Here is a 14,854-nt window from a genome sequence, read left to right as displayed (position 1 = left end):
ATATGGAAACTCTTCCAATAATTATTAATTAGTGTCAATGTCGTCGTATAAATCAAATGTCGACTCGACTAAAATTATTGAATTATTTGTCACAACAAATCTTTTATATATATACAGCGCTTCTCCGGTGCGGACGTCCGCACTTTTTGCTTAGGTGCGGATTTCCGGTTTTGACCCACTTTCCGATCACATTTTCACATCTTAGCCGTTCAGTTTTTAGGTCATAATGTATAGATCACCTCTACAAAATTTCAGCAAATTTGGTGATCGTTAAGGCATCCAAAACTGCAATTTACCATTATAAATACGAACGGTTCCGGTTCGACAGATTCGGTCCGTTCGTGTAAATTGCAATTTTGGATGCCTTAACGATCATCAAATTGGCTGAAATTTTGCAGAGATGATCTATACAATAGGATCTAAAAACTGAACGGCTAAGATGTAAAAATGTGATCGGAAAGTGGGTAAAAACTGGAAATCCGCACCTTTTTCTTCGGTGCGGATATTCGCACCTGAGCAAACTTATATATATATATATATATATATATATATATATATATATATATATATATATATCATTAGACACCAATGGTTCTCTTTTGACATTGAAAGTGATTGCTCAAAATTGATTTGCATATATATATATATATATATATATATAGAACCATTGGTGTCTAATGATATATATATATATATATATATATATATATATATATATATATATCATTAGACACCAATGGTTCTCTTTTGACATTGAAAGTGATTGCTCAAAATTGATTTGCACCGTTGAACGTGAGGGTGATGATGCGTTCAATTGTGCCTTTATATCTTATATCTTAAGTACTCTTCATCCTATAGTGGGTTAAGATTATGATATGTCAGAGATTCAACCCTCTTCAGTAGTGAAGTGAGAGATTTAGATTCGAAATACATCGTTGTTGGCGACTCAGTTAAACACTCTCAACCGCTAGTTCAACCAGGCAAGGAATAAAATAGTGATAATATTCTTGATATTTTTCTGAAATTTCTGTTTTCTACAGATATCGATATGGGAGTTTCTATTCATACCTCCAAATTTGACATTTGGACCTTTTTCTTTTTTCAAGTGATAGTTGTTTGGACCCAAAATGAACATTTTGGCCTGACAAGGCATGTGTTGGAGAAATTGAGCCAATGTCAGTGGCTCAAGCTATATATTGTCGACAAGCTCGAAATATACATTTAGAGGCTAAATAAAGCCTACTATGGAAGTATGACAAGTCAACTTTAGCATATTTTCCTACTTCGGCTAGGAAAAACCGAGCTAGACAAGGAAGGAGGGGTGGCAGACTAACCAAATGAAATCGAAATGTGCTGAAACTTTCCAGATCCATTTTAGACAGCCCAAGGATAATTTCTTATGAAGAGTGCAAGAGCTTTTTTTGAGTGGAAGGCCTTCAAACAATCAGCCCAATTTTCTACAGAAGCAAAACTGGAAAACTGGACCTGTAAGAGGTCCAGCAGCATTTCCGGCACAACCACATGGAAGAAAGCTCTGAAATTTGGTCAGCATGATCTAGATTCATAGTGGAACATTTTTTATGAAGACATCATGGCCAGAATCTGAATTTCTGATGGAGATATACATGAAGGAATAAAGGAGCCGAAAGTGCTTCCTTATCTCCCAAATTCATCATTCCTATTAGTGCTCCACCTCCATCTCCACCTCCCTTATCTCCCAAATTCATCATTCCTATTAGTGCTCCACCTACACCTCCACCTCCCTTATCTCCAATTAGTGCTCCACTTTCATTTGTTTAATGCCAAAGTAGTTGGCATGGTAGCCTATAAATAGAGGTTACATTGAAACACAATTCACACATTCACATTCAACAACAACATCTCTAAGATGATCTAAGTTCTCTCTAGAGCAAACCTCTCTAAGAGCAACTCCTCTCCTTCTCTTTCTCTTACCGGTGATCACACTCCTAGTCCTAGTCTTCTCAGAAGCCGACTTTCAGTGCCACCAAACCCTCTGTCAACGTGCTTCGGTCCTAGTCTCCTCGGGAGCCGACGGTAGTGCCGCGACCACAACGGTTACAGAACCAGCCAAGCAAGGGTAACGCCCTAGCAACCCAGCCAAGCTAAAGTCACGCTTTAGCAAGATCTCAACATTTCCCGGTGATGTCGCTCTGCTCAATCTGCAATATTGAGTATCGATTGTGTTAACAAGAAGAAACTTCAGCAAAGTCCTCGCCACGAGGCAGAAAGAATCCCAAGACGAGGTTGGTGCTCTCCTCGTCTACAATCGCTTGATAGAAGTCAGGTCAAGGGACACCCCCGACGACCGCACCCGAACGGTGCTGGCACGCCCGCGCAAGAAAAGAGACTGTTGACCAGCTGCAGTTAAACTGGTGCCAAACATTTTGGCACGCCCAGTGAGACTATACTAGAGTCTTTTTTCGTCATCATTGAGATGCCAGGGGAAAATCTTTACCAAAAGAAATTCCTAAAGTGAATTGATGGACAATGTTGCCACCATTGGCGATACCGCCATTAATGATGAGTTTATGCCTATTCCCATCCCAGAGGGGGCAAGCATTGATGAACAGCTCGCGATCATCATGGCCAACATCGAGAGGAATAAAGAAAAGCAAGCCAGGGACATGGCCATTTTGATCGCAAAAACAAAGCAGAGGTTTCGCGGTTGGGACCTAGAAATTGAGCAAAACGCTCGAGAAGAGGTCATTTATGAGGCTGATTTGCCTATAGGTGGCAATCAACCTAATGGCCTCACTGGTGAATCACAGCCTTACATAGAGGCTACTTATGGAGAACGTCATCAACAAGATTGTTCTTCAGACAAGAAAATTGTCTCTGAACAAATATCTGATGTCTCCACTGATCAAGCCAAATATGTGGCTACTGATCAGATACATGGGGGGCAAGATATGACCCATGATCATCCCTTTGATCAAGAGAAGTTGGCGACAGTTGGCGACAAAGCCGATCTTGGGACACCGTCATCTTCCAAATTACAATTGGAGATCATGTCTCGTCAACCAACAAAGATACTTGGGGGGCAAGAATACCCCTCTCACGAGCCAAATTCCTCCAAATTCTTCAACGAGAAGTATCTTTGTTCTTTTTCTACAAGCTCTCATAGGAGGGATTTTTACCCTACAAATTTTGATACATCGGAGCTTGGAATGAAACATAGATGGCCTCCCCCGTGGTCTTCTAGAGGTTAGCCAAACATAGTGTTGCTAGCTTCTTTCTTTCTTTGCTTTTAATTTTTTGTTAATTTTTCGTTTCTTTTTTTCTTTTCATTAAAAAAAAAAAAAAAAAAAAAAGTTGAATTTGGTAAAGGGGTTGTGAATCATAACGGAATAGGTGAAGTCTCTTTTGTTAATATTGGCCTAAACTCCTTATTGGTGTCTAGTTCAGGTCCCTTAAGGTTAAGGGCGGCTTTTATTAACACTTGTTGAACTGTCTTCACACTTATGACCATTCTCATCTTAGTAAGTATAGCCTATGTGAAATGGTGTCTAGAAAGGGGACAACGTTCGTGACAGGTTCTTGAATCCAGAAGTGCGTGCAAATGGGCCTAAACCACTATGTGAGAGTAGCTCATGCCAAAATGGATTCTGCCTCTCTTGTTCGCCCTCCCCCACCTGGCCATTTCAGTAAGGTTGCCCAAAGGATTTGAAAGAAAATTTGTGTCTAGGCGACTATACTTGGGCCGCATGTCTAAACCTTGATTCACATTGTCTTATTGAATTCAACTACTTATAAAAAAAAAAAAAAAAAAAAAAAATAATAATAAAAATAAAAATAATAATAAAAAAATTAAAAAAAAAAAATTAGTGCAATCCATAATTACTGAGGAGTCAAAACACTGAGGGATTAATTTATTAGCCAGTCTCTTCGCATAAGCCTTCGTGGGAAATTCTAGTGTTCCTACACTCGCGAAGTCCATTCATGAAGGCCTGTTTTTGAGGCCCATAATCATTTCTTCGCTATGTCTAGCAACACTAGGGGGCAACACTATACAATACTAAGCCCATTTAGCCTAAAAAAAAAAAAAAAAAAAAATCATTAATACAACTCTTAAGGGGCAATTCTAAGTGTTCCTACACTCGCAAAGCTACTAAGCCGAGTCAGCGGCTCCAGAAACTTTTTCCAGCTTTGCCCTCGCAGGAAAGGCTGAGCTCAAGGGAAATGTGAGAGCCACCACCGTGACCGCCACCTCCATCGGAAGTAGTCTTCATGTTACCAAAGATATCCTCACCATGCATGGGGAACAGAGGAAGGGTTTCAATCTCCATGTTCATAGATCCATAACCACCATAGTTCCCCATCTGCCCGTTAAAAGCAATCACACCAGCTGAAGAAGCAGAAGCAGATGCAGAAGATTCTAAGTTAATATACTGATCCTCAGGTTTCCAATTGGTACCATTGTCATCACCAACAAGCCCTGATCTTTGCATGGGCACATGAACATCCGAAGTGGACCTCTTCTTCCGCTTCTCCAGAGCCCTTTGGTTCACGAACCAAAAATAGACGTTCTTGAACTTGATCTTGCCGTACCATTTCAGCTGGAGACAGATCCTCTGAATCTGCTCTATAGTTGGGGACCTAACTCCCTTATTGTAGAAAAGCTCCTTAAGGATTCTTATCTGATCTGTAGTGGGATTCCACCTGTTCCGCCTACAAAGCATGTTAGCACTACTCTCGGCTGCTTTGTTACTTCCTCCATCCTCGGTTGGTTGCTGGGTTTTTGGTTCCATTGGTGAAGGATTGAGAGAATGCGAGAATTGAAGAATGGTGGTGACAAGTAATTAAGAAAGATTGCTGTTAGAAATATTGGAGTTGATGAAATGGTTTTGGGATTGGAGATTGTGGAGGAAGATATAGGCATGCAAATATCCACCCTTGGCCGACAGTCTCGGAAAAGCATTTCCACCTGCTGGATGGTTAAAGAGTCAAACCGATGTCAGTAAAGCGTGATTAAAGTTGCCCTAAATCTCGGAAAAGAATGGATTATTGGCACGAGGGAACCGAACGGTTTTCGAGGAGGTAACTGTTCTTTTCACGAGATTATTTTTTCACGACTGTTGTTTTTCAACGAGTGATTAGTGCCTTAAATCTCGGAAAAGAAGGAATTATTGGCGCTAAGAGTTTTGAGTTGGGAACCAGCAAGTGGATCCAAAAGATACATATTTTCTCAAAACGTAACCCTCGTCGCAAGGCTCTTTTTGACGCTGAGCATATTTTAAAAGTTCATATTATTTTCGATATACAACTATGGGGGCCTATATTTGGGGCCTTGCGAGACACGTTGACACAGCTTCTCACGGATATTTGAATATCAGGATAAGAAAATATTATTGTATTCATAAAGTGGCTTTGCGGCCAAAAGCAGTACATTCATTACAAAGCCAAAAGTGGCTAGAATACAAAACAGGAATCTTCCGATATCTTCTGAATCTTTTCTCAAGTGGAAGCAGCTATGGAATCCAACGCCGGGTTGAGCCGCGCCATTATCCCAAGGAGGGGCAGACTTCAGGGAAGGAAAAAGAGGAGTAACGGAACCCCCGCGCCCCTTTTACATGGAAGCGGTAGAGGAATACAACATAGGCTTGGCCAACACCATTATTCATGAGAAGGGGAGACTCCAGTGAAAGAAAATGGAGCCTCCAAGCCCCCTCAATTGGAAGCAGCTATGGAATCCAACGCCGGGTTGAGCCGCGCCATTATCTCCTGGAGGGGCAGAGAGTGAAGGAACCGAATATCAGCTTGAGTCTCTGCACCCCCTCTAGCCTTGGTAACCACCATTAGCTGGACGTGAAGTACAGGAACAGCCATTCTGTAGCTTGAACCCATTCCTTCAAAGAGTCCATCCCTTCTCATCCCTCCAAGATTCTATCAAGAAGAGAAAGGGGGAAAAGGAGGTGAGAACCAAAGCCCCTTCCATCTGGAGGGCACAACACGGGCCAGGTCCAGAAGAAAGGAAACAGAGGAGGAAAGATGAACCTCAGAGTGGCCGTCCTCCCTCTCCCCGTTTCGCTCTGCGTATGGGATTTTCTCAAAAAATGATCTTACATGACCGGAGATCCCACACTTGGAGCCCCCTCGTGTTTCTAAACCAATCTGAAGCCTGGCATTTTTGTTGCAGAACTCCAGAAGGACGAAACAAGGGGTTGCCTAAGATTACGCCATGAGGCCTAACCCAGGCTTAAGATTACACCATAAAGCCTAAAATTTAGAGGCTAAAGGTCATTTCATGAGGGGAAGATTTGTGAAGAAGGAGAAAAAGAAGCAAGGATTGAAAGGCCATTTCTCGAATATTTCAGAAAAGTTGTTGTGAGTATTCCCTTCCTGAAATACAACTATTTATAGGGACTTCAGGCAAATCCCCACCCTTGGATGAAGCTCAATTTCAAAACCGATGTCAGTAAATCGAGATTAGTGATTCCAAATCTCAAGAAAAAAAGGACTAGCAGCATGTGAGGAGCGATTTTTTGAGGAGTTAGCTATTATTAGAGGATTAATAGCATGTGGGGAAACCGAACGGTTTTCGAGGAGGTAACTGTTCTATTCACGAGATTATTTTTTCACGACCGTTGTTTTTCAACGAGTGATTAATGCCTTAAATCTCGGAAAAGAAGGGATTATTGACGTGTAAGGAGACCGAACAGTTTTCGAGGGGGCCTACAGAGATTGGCCCATGAAGCTCAATTTCAAGCAAAGTTCCTCCACCCGGAGATTCGCCGCAATAGCACTAGCTTCGGCCTGAGTGGCCCGTTCTCTGAGATGGGCCAGGTTGCGGCCCATTTCTTCAGAAGCAGCCATAGGTTCATCGAGTTGGGCTTCTTCTGTAGCAATCGCGTTTTCAACAAAGGCTAAACTTGTATGGAGGTCCTCGATCCGAAGTTTGAAGTCGAACCTTTGGATTTTTAGTTCCCGCAGGCGGTTGGTTCGCTCATTTAAAATACCGCGAGAGATGTCCATTTCTCGAGAGAGGCTATTCAAAGCCTCTCGAGTGTCGTGAGCCTGGGCGTTCGCGGCCGGTTGACGTTGGCGGGCCTCACCAAGTTCATTCAGCAGATCGTCAATGGCACTAAATTGCTGCAGGGTCAATGCCTTCTCCTGGCAAAGATACCTTAGGGCTTCCAAGACTCGCGAGAGGATGTCAGTCTCCAATACCTGAGGACCCAGATGTTCGTGAAGCACCATCTTAGCCTCATCCACAGCAGAAGGAGGAGTTACCTCTAACACCCTCATCAATCTCTCGAATCTGGTAGGAGGCGGCGGAGGCGCCACAGGATCACGAACCACCAATGCAAAAGGGTGGACAACTTCCTCAGTTTCTTCTTCTTCAATAGGTTGGTCTGTCCCTTCAGCCGCGGGAGAATCTGGAAACTCAACTCGCGGCTCACCATGGGCAAGTGGAGCAGATTCAAGCACAGGGCCCTCGGCTTCGACGGTTGTCTCATTTATTCGCAAGACTTGGGGGGCACCACCACCGTCAGTATCATTTTTCATCTCTTGGGCGACTGTCCGACCGATAGGACCCTCAGCGTTTGTAGCCACCTCCTCGGTACAAACAGAATCCTGGTTAGATTCAGAAATGTCAGAGAGTGGGGTTGGATCAAAAGGGAAATGGAAAGCATTGGCCAACAGTGGCTTACCTCTCGAGTTGTCGGGTCAATATCTGGTACGTGGTCACCAAGAGGAAGAGGCCTCACTTCATTCACCTCTTGGACCTTTAGTGCCGCGAGAATCTCTGTCGTCATCAGTTCCTCATAAGCGGCAGAATCCTCAGAGTGGCTTTCCACACTTTCATGCTCCGAGGAGTCGTCATCGGAGATCGTTATTAGAATGGTAGGACCTTGCAGATGCTCTGTAGATGTGGGAGACGGAAGAGGCGCCACGGGGTTAGTTGATGCTTGAACTAGCGAGAGAGTTGGCTTTTCTGCAGTGGCTGAGGGTCCAGCCTCGCTCAGGCGAGAGGGATTAGTGGTCCTTTGACGGACCTGTCAAAAGATACATAGTGAAGATCCTGCCCAGATTCTAAAATTTAAAAAGGATAAGACGGGGTCGGAGTTTACCAATCGCATTCCCAGAGGTTCGTCATCTTCAAAACTCTCTTCGACGAATTGAGCTCGATCGCGTTTGCAAGCAAAGACAGCAGTGGCCTGTACGAGAAAAGAGTCATAACTCAAAAAGGGGGGAAGCACCAAATATACAAGTTTGGGATCATTCTTAACTAAATTACCTCAGCGGGATCTTCATCATGCGAAGACTCTCCCTCAGAAGTCTCCTCTGCTATTGCCTTTTGTTTCCCTGCCTGAACAGAGGCTATCCTGCTCCAGGTAGTTTGCTGCAAAACACACTCAGGAATAAGAGCGGGAAAATCAACACAAGGAAAAAGAATGGTGAAGAAAGACAAAAACTTACTGTTGCCCTAGGCTCGTGGATTTGTATCCCTGGACGCAATGAGCGAGAAGGTAGAATAGGTCGCGGGGGTTGTGCTGCAGGGTTGGAGAAGCGCTCAAGAATCTTGCGGTCCTCCGGACCAGGACTACTCATGCCACGAAAGATCAGGACGAAGAGTTCGTCATGTGGCAGGTCCCAACAGTTCACGGACACTTCTTTCCACCAATCAGCATAATCATCGTCAACATCGTTGAGGGGGTACAGCGCTCTGACCCAAGGGGGAATCACTATCAAAGTAAACTGACTCTGAAAGGGGGCAGACCCAGGTGGGGCTAATCTCCGCCAAGAGGTGTAGTAATTGGCAGAATCAACCAGAGGCCAGGGTACCAACTGGGCCAACCCAAATTGGCGAGCAAAATGGTTAGGGGCATAGAGCTCATAATTTACGCGTTCAGTGGCAAGACGAATATCCAAGCAGGAGATGGCGCGACGAAAGGCCAGGAAGGCTCTTTCGCTATGATCCCGTCCACTGGGCAGAAAGCCATCATCAAGGGGAGGAGGGAATCGCCTAGAAAGGACTATTTTTGGGTCCGGCATCTCTCCCAGCAAGTACAAGTAAATAAAACAGTCGGAGTAGGGTGGAGCTCGATACCTTACGTTGCGGCAAAGCCAGTTCCCCAAAAGGGAATCAACTGGAGGTTCCTTTGGAATATCACCGCGACGGAAGAGAGGGAAATAAATCTCCAGCCAAAAGGCAAGGATCCAGAAGGGGCCACTAATTTCGGTATCAAATGGGCGCATTACGGCTCTATAAAGGGAGCGATATAACGCACCCAATACAGGTTGCCCAAGGCCAACGCAAATACCATTGTAGAGAGCAGTGGCCAGAGAATTCCAAGGTCCAGTAGGTTTGTTGGAAGAAGTGCAAAAGATAAATTTGCAAAGCCAGAATTCCAGGAATGCGAGACCTCCTGTATGGTCACGCCGGGTGCAGTAATATTCGCGCCAGGATGGGTAGGATCTGCTGTGATGCCCTCGACCAGCCATATCCATTCTCAAAGAAAATTGAGTGCCATCAAACTGACCATGCACATAGGGGTCAAAGTCAATGGGCAACCCCGTGATGGTAAGAACATCCAGCAGAGTTATGCTCATCTGCCCAAACCGGAAATCGAATGTATTGCTGGAGGTGTTCCAGAAGCAAAGAGCGGCAGCTAGCGGTGCAGGGCTAGTATTATTGGGAAGAAAGAAGCATAGATTGATGGTTTGGGTGATACCCACCGCATCCCATCGGGCCAAATCTCTCGCTCGGTTCTCCTGATACCAAATATTTTCCTCGGGAGCGACGGTAGGCCAGTAGCCCACTTTCCTCCTTGGTCCCCAATTGCTAAAATCACCATGCACCTGCCGAAGAGCCGCTATGGGACGGCGGATGGGAAGCCCATAATAGGCCATAGCATCATCTGGCAAACGATCGCGAGGTGTGGGACCCAGACTCGCTTGACTATCACCGCCACCAAAGCCCATCAGTCGACTTCTCTCCTCTCCGTTCTGACTTCTACATCGAACACTCATGTTAGTTCGCCAGGCGAATGCGGCTTTCTCAGTGATTTCATCTGCTTGATCGATAACGAATAGTTTCTTGGATGCCATTTCTAGGTCGCAAGGAATACTTCTCCAATACGCTTTGATTTATAGCTCAAATATGTTTGGAGATTAATTTATTAGCTGGGCCAGTGAGTGGCCCTAGTTGATAATTAATGAGTCATTATTCCATCTTGAGAATCGCATCTAAGGCGACAGTGAAGATACTTCTCCAATACGCTTTGATTTATAGCTCAAATATGTTTGGAGATTAATTTATTAGCTGGGCCAGTGAGTGGCCCTAGTTGATAATTAATGAGTCATTATTCCATCTTGAGAATCGCATCTAAGGCGACAGTGAAGATATTCCACCTTTTCCTATCACCGCAGGGCCAGCATAGTGGCCTGATGTTTTTTAAAACATGATTAAAACCGATGCGGTTTTAGATGCTAAAGTTGCAGCAAAATATGGTGGTTTCAATTGGTCACACGTCATGATGACGATAGCCATGATCCAATCATCCTCTTTGGCATAAGACTCGCGAAGGATTAAATGAAAGCAAACAGTTTGCTATTTTGCATCTTATTTCGCCAAGTACTATAGGCCTTGATCTAGCCAGGAAAGCGGCTCCAACACCTACATTTGAAAAAATCAACAGAGAGCCAGCAAACAAGGCAGATACTTGTTGCTATACACATGGCGAAGCTAACACCAAGGAAGAGAAGGATCCTCATTCGCGATCAAAAGCAGTCTCCTTCGCATGGGGGGCACGCTAAAGTTTTGATTGCCTACAACCTGCCCAAGTTTTGCCAGATCCATGGGGGGCAATAAAGTTGGCAAAGGAAGCGTCAGTTCATGACAAAGGCAATTCAATAGTGGCATTCAAGCTTTATGGCCTATTTAGAGGCCTATATGGAAACAGTCAAGCCAATACAAGTGGCTTTGGAGCAACAACATTATAAGAGGAGTGCTGATTCAAGACCTCTTCAGTCAAGACGAAGACCTTTGACTTCGAGGTCTGGGGGGCAATGTTTGGACCCAAAATGAACATTTTGGCCTGACAAGGCATGTGTTGGAGAAATTGAGCCAATGTCAGTGGCTCAAGCTATATATTGTCGACAAGCTCGAAATATACATTTAGAGGCTAAATAAAGCCTACTATGGAAGTATGACAAGTCAACTTTAGCATATTTTCCTACTTCGGCTAGGGAAAACCGAGCTAGACAAGGAAGGAGGGGTGGCAGACTAACCAAATGAAATCGAAATGTGCTGACACTTTCCAGATCCATTCTAGACAGCCCAAGGATAATTTCTTATGAAGAGTGCAAGAGCTTTTTTTGAGTGGAAGGCCTTCAAACAATCAGCCCAATTTTCTACAGAAGCAAAACTGGAAAACTGGACCTGTAAGAGGTCCAGCAGCATTTCCGGCCCAACCACATGGAAGAAAGCTCTAAAATTTGGTCAGCATGATATAGATTCATAGTGGAACATTTTTTATGAAGACATCATGGCCAGAATCTGAATTTCTGATGGAGATATACATGAAGGAATAAAGGAGCCGAAAGTGCTTCCTTATCTCCCAAATTCATCATTCCTATTAGTGCTCCACCTCCATCTCCACCTCCCTTATCTCCCAAATTCATCATTCCTATTAGTGCTCCACCTACACCTCCACCTCCCTTATCTCCAATTAGTGCTCCACTTTCATTTGTTTAATGCCAAAGTAGTTGGCATGGTAGCCTATAAATAGAGGTTACATTGAAACACAATTCACACATTCACATTCAACAACAACATCTCTAAGATGATCTAAGTTCTCTCTAGAGCAAACCTCTCTAAGAGCAACTCCTCTCCTTCTCTTTCTCTTACCGGTGATCACACTCCTAGTCCTAGTCTTCTCAGAAGCCGACTTTCAGTGCCACCAAACCCTCTGTCAACGTGCTTCGGTCCTAGTCTCCTCGGGAGCCGACGGTAGTGCCGCGACCACAACGGTTACAGAACCAGCCAAGCAAGGGTAACGCCCTAGCAACCCAGCCAAGCTAAAGTCACGCTTTAGCAAGATCTCAACATTTCCCGGTGATGTCGCTCTGCTCAATCTGCAATATTGAGTATCGATTGTGTTAACAAGAAGAAACTTCAGCAAAGTCCTCGCCACGAGGCAGAAAGAATCCCACGACGAGGTTGGTGCTCTCCTCGTCTACAATCGCTTGATAGAAGTCAGGTCAAGGGACACCCCCGACGACCGCACCCGAACGGTGCTGGCACGCCCGCGCAAGAAAAGAGACTGTTGACCAGCTGCAGTTAAACTGGTGCCAAACAATAGTTGACCTTATCAACTCATGTCAAATTACCGATAAAGACAGAAAAGGGAAAAAAATATCTTCTTACCTCTACAAACAATAATAGTCTTCAATTTGGAGAAATTATGCGTTTTTGTTTGGTTTATTGATATTGCTTGATTGGATGCGAAGATTTTATGAGGAGAAAATAAATTGTCTGCTCATTTTCTTTTTCAGATTCGGTCTAAATAGTATGCTTTGATTTTTTTATTTTTTTTTTTGTGTGTAATGTTTATAAAAGAATGAAAATTTAGAAACGATCCTAAGAAGCTGACTGAGAATATAATTTTGATGAATCATGCTATTTGAGCAAAGCAGCAGTGCTAGCTGTTTGGACACTCTTCTAGCCAATTCCGTTTGTTGTTTGACAATGCTAGGTGAACAGCCTTTTGAGGAACCACCTAGAGCCCACCTTAGGTGGCAGCTTATGTGGCATAGCCACATCATCAAAGCATAATTTCTAGTTCTTTTATATTTTTGCTTTTTCTTAATTACAAAAATTCCTTTTTCTTTTTTCACTTTCTTGATTTTATCTTTTAAACCCTATTTTTTTTCTTTATGATCTAATCTGCGCTATATTCATCTTCATCAGATCAAAGTTTGTTCTCTCCTCCTCTCTCACCAACTGCTATAAGAAAATGGCACCTTGCATCAAAGAAGCATGTAAAACAGAGCAAGCATTCAGTTCCAACCAGTGCACCCGACACTCCATTACATGGCATGTCGCCTGTTCATCTTCTGCGACATTACCATTCCGAACAGGACATGGATAGTCCCCATCTCGCAATGACAATGATGATGTATCGTGGTCTGACTAGGGTCAGGAGGAAGAGATTAGTGCTCATGCACTATCTACCCAACTCAGTGAACAATCCTCTACCCGGTCATGGTAATCGAATTCGACACAAAATCCAAATTCACACGAGGGATTTCTCATTTGAGAAATCATAGTCACATAGACATCAAAGAGAAATGCTAGCCGACCCCATGCAACACAACAATGACCATGAAAGCCTAATAAGCGTCCTGTGATACTCTAAGCTCAATAGGAGTTGATCAATTGAAGAGGAGGTAAGAAGGTTAATTGAGAGGAGGGGTGAGAGAGGAGGAGAGAACAGATGTTGGTCTGATGAAGATGAAGACGTCGTAGATTAGACCAGAAAGAAAAAAAATAGGGTTTAAAAGATAAAATCAAGAAAGTGAAAAAAGAAAAAGGAATTTTCATAATGAAGAAAAAATAAAAATATAAAAGAATCAGAAATTATGCTTTGATGATGTGGCTATGCCACATAAGCTGTCACCTAATGTGGGCTCTAAGTGGTTTTCCAAAAGGTGTCACCTAACTCTTTCGCATCCAAACAGGTCCATAAGAATAGTGCTTCTGAGAAGTGAACAATCTTGATTATGCAGCAGTCATAATATTGAACTTTCAATTTGGAAGATTGCAGAAAAGCTTAACAAGGATCACGCACATCTTTCTTTCTCACCGTCAGAAGATACACATAAGATACGACTTGATCAGACTAAAGTTACTGGCTCCAGCTAGCTTAGCTCCAGCGAGTTTTAACCTACAACATCATCACCATCATTACGCGGTTACAGATGAAAAGCTGCTACACCTTCAAACCTACCATGAAATTAAGCAGTATTGTTGTTCTAGTTCTACATATACATCATGGAAGGTCTTCCAATAATTATTAATTGGTGTTAATGTCGTCGTATAAATCAAACGTCGACTCGACCAAAATTATTGAATTATTTTTCGCAACAAGAAGCCAAGTTTTTATATATCGTTAGACACCAATGGTTCTCTCTTGACATTGAAAGTGATTGCTCAATGTTGATTTGTACTGTTCAACGTGAGGTTGATGATACGTTCGATAAGGACGTATGCGTCCGTGCCTTCATATCTCAGGTTCCTATAGTCTGAATACGTCGTATTCTTTTTCAAGAAATGTGTCGGACGTATGCATTATTCATGCCTTCATATCTCAGGTTCCTATAGTCTAAATATTCGTATTCTTTCTCAAGAAAGGAATGGTGCAACATATAGATTGACGCATTTTGCTTATGGCTTAAATCTCCAAAAAATAGTAGGAGAAGTACTACCTCCTATTTTTGGTTAAGTGAACTCCTACTAGTTCTTTGGAGATTTAAGCTCTAAGCATAATTGTGTTTATGAAAGTTTAGGCGCTATGTTCTCCTCTAATACTTCTAATTCACAGGCAATATTGCTATAATAGACTTAAGAGTTGTGACTTGTGGGGGTCGAGTCACCCAGCAACTGGCACTACTAGAAAAAGTATCCATCACACACAGATTCTCATCCGTGTGAAATACATGCAATGTATTTCACACGGAAATCTGCGTGATTATGTCAATACACACGGTACAGCGACGGATTATATATATGTACGTATTACTGGCTTTGCTAATACTAATTATACACGGAATTGTTTGTCTGTGTGAATACATTTGGTGGATCCCACTACAAATCCTGCATTGACGT

This window comes from Rosa rugosa, chromosome 5 (genome assembly GCF_958449725.1).
Source record: "Rosa rugosa chromosome 5, drRosRugo1.1, whole genome shotgun sequence".
Taxonomy (NCBI): Eukaryota; Viridiplantae; Streptophyta; class Magnoliopsida; order Rosales; family Rosaceae; genus Rosa; species Rosa rugosa.
The sequence above is the reverse complement of the archived record's forward strand: the minus strand, read 5'-3'. Positions refer to the sequence as shown.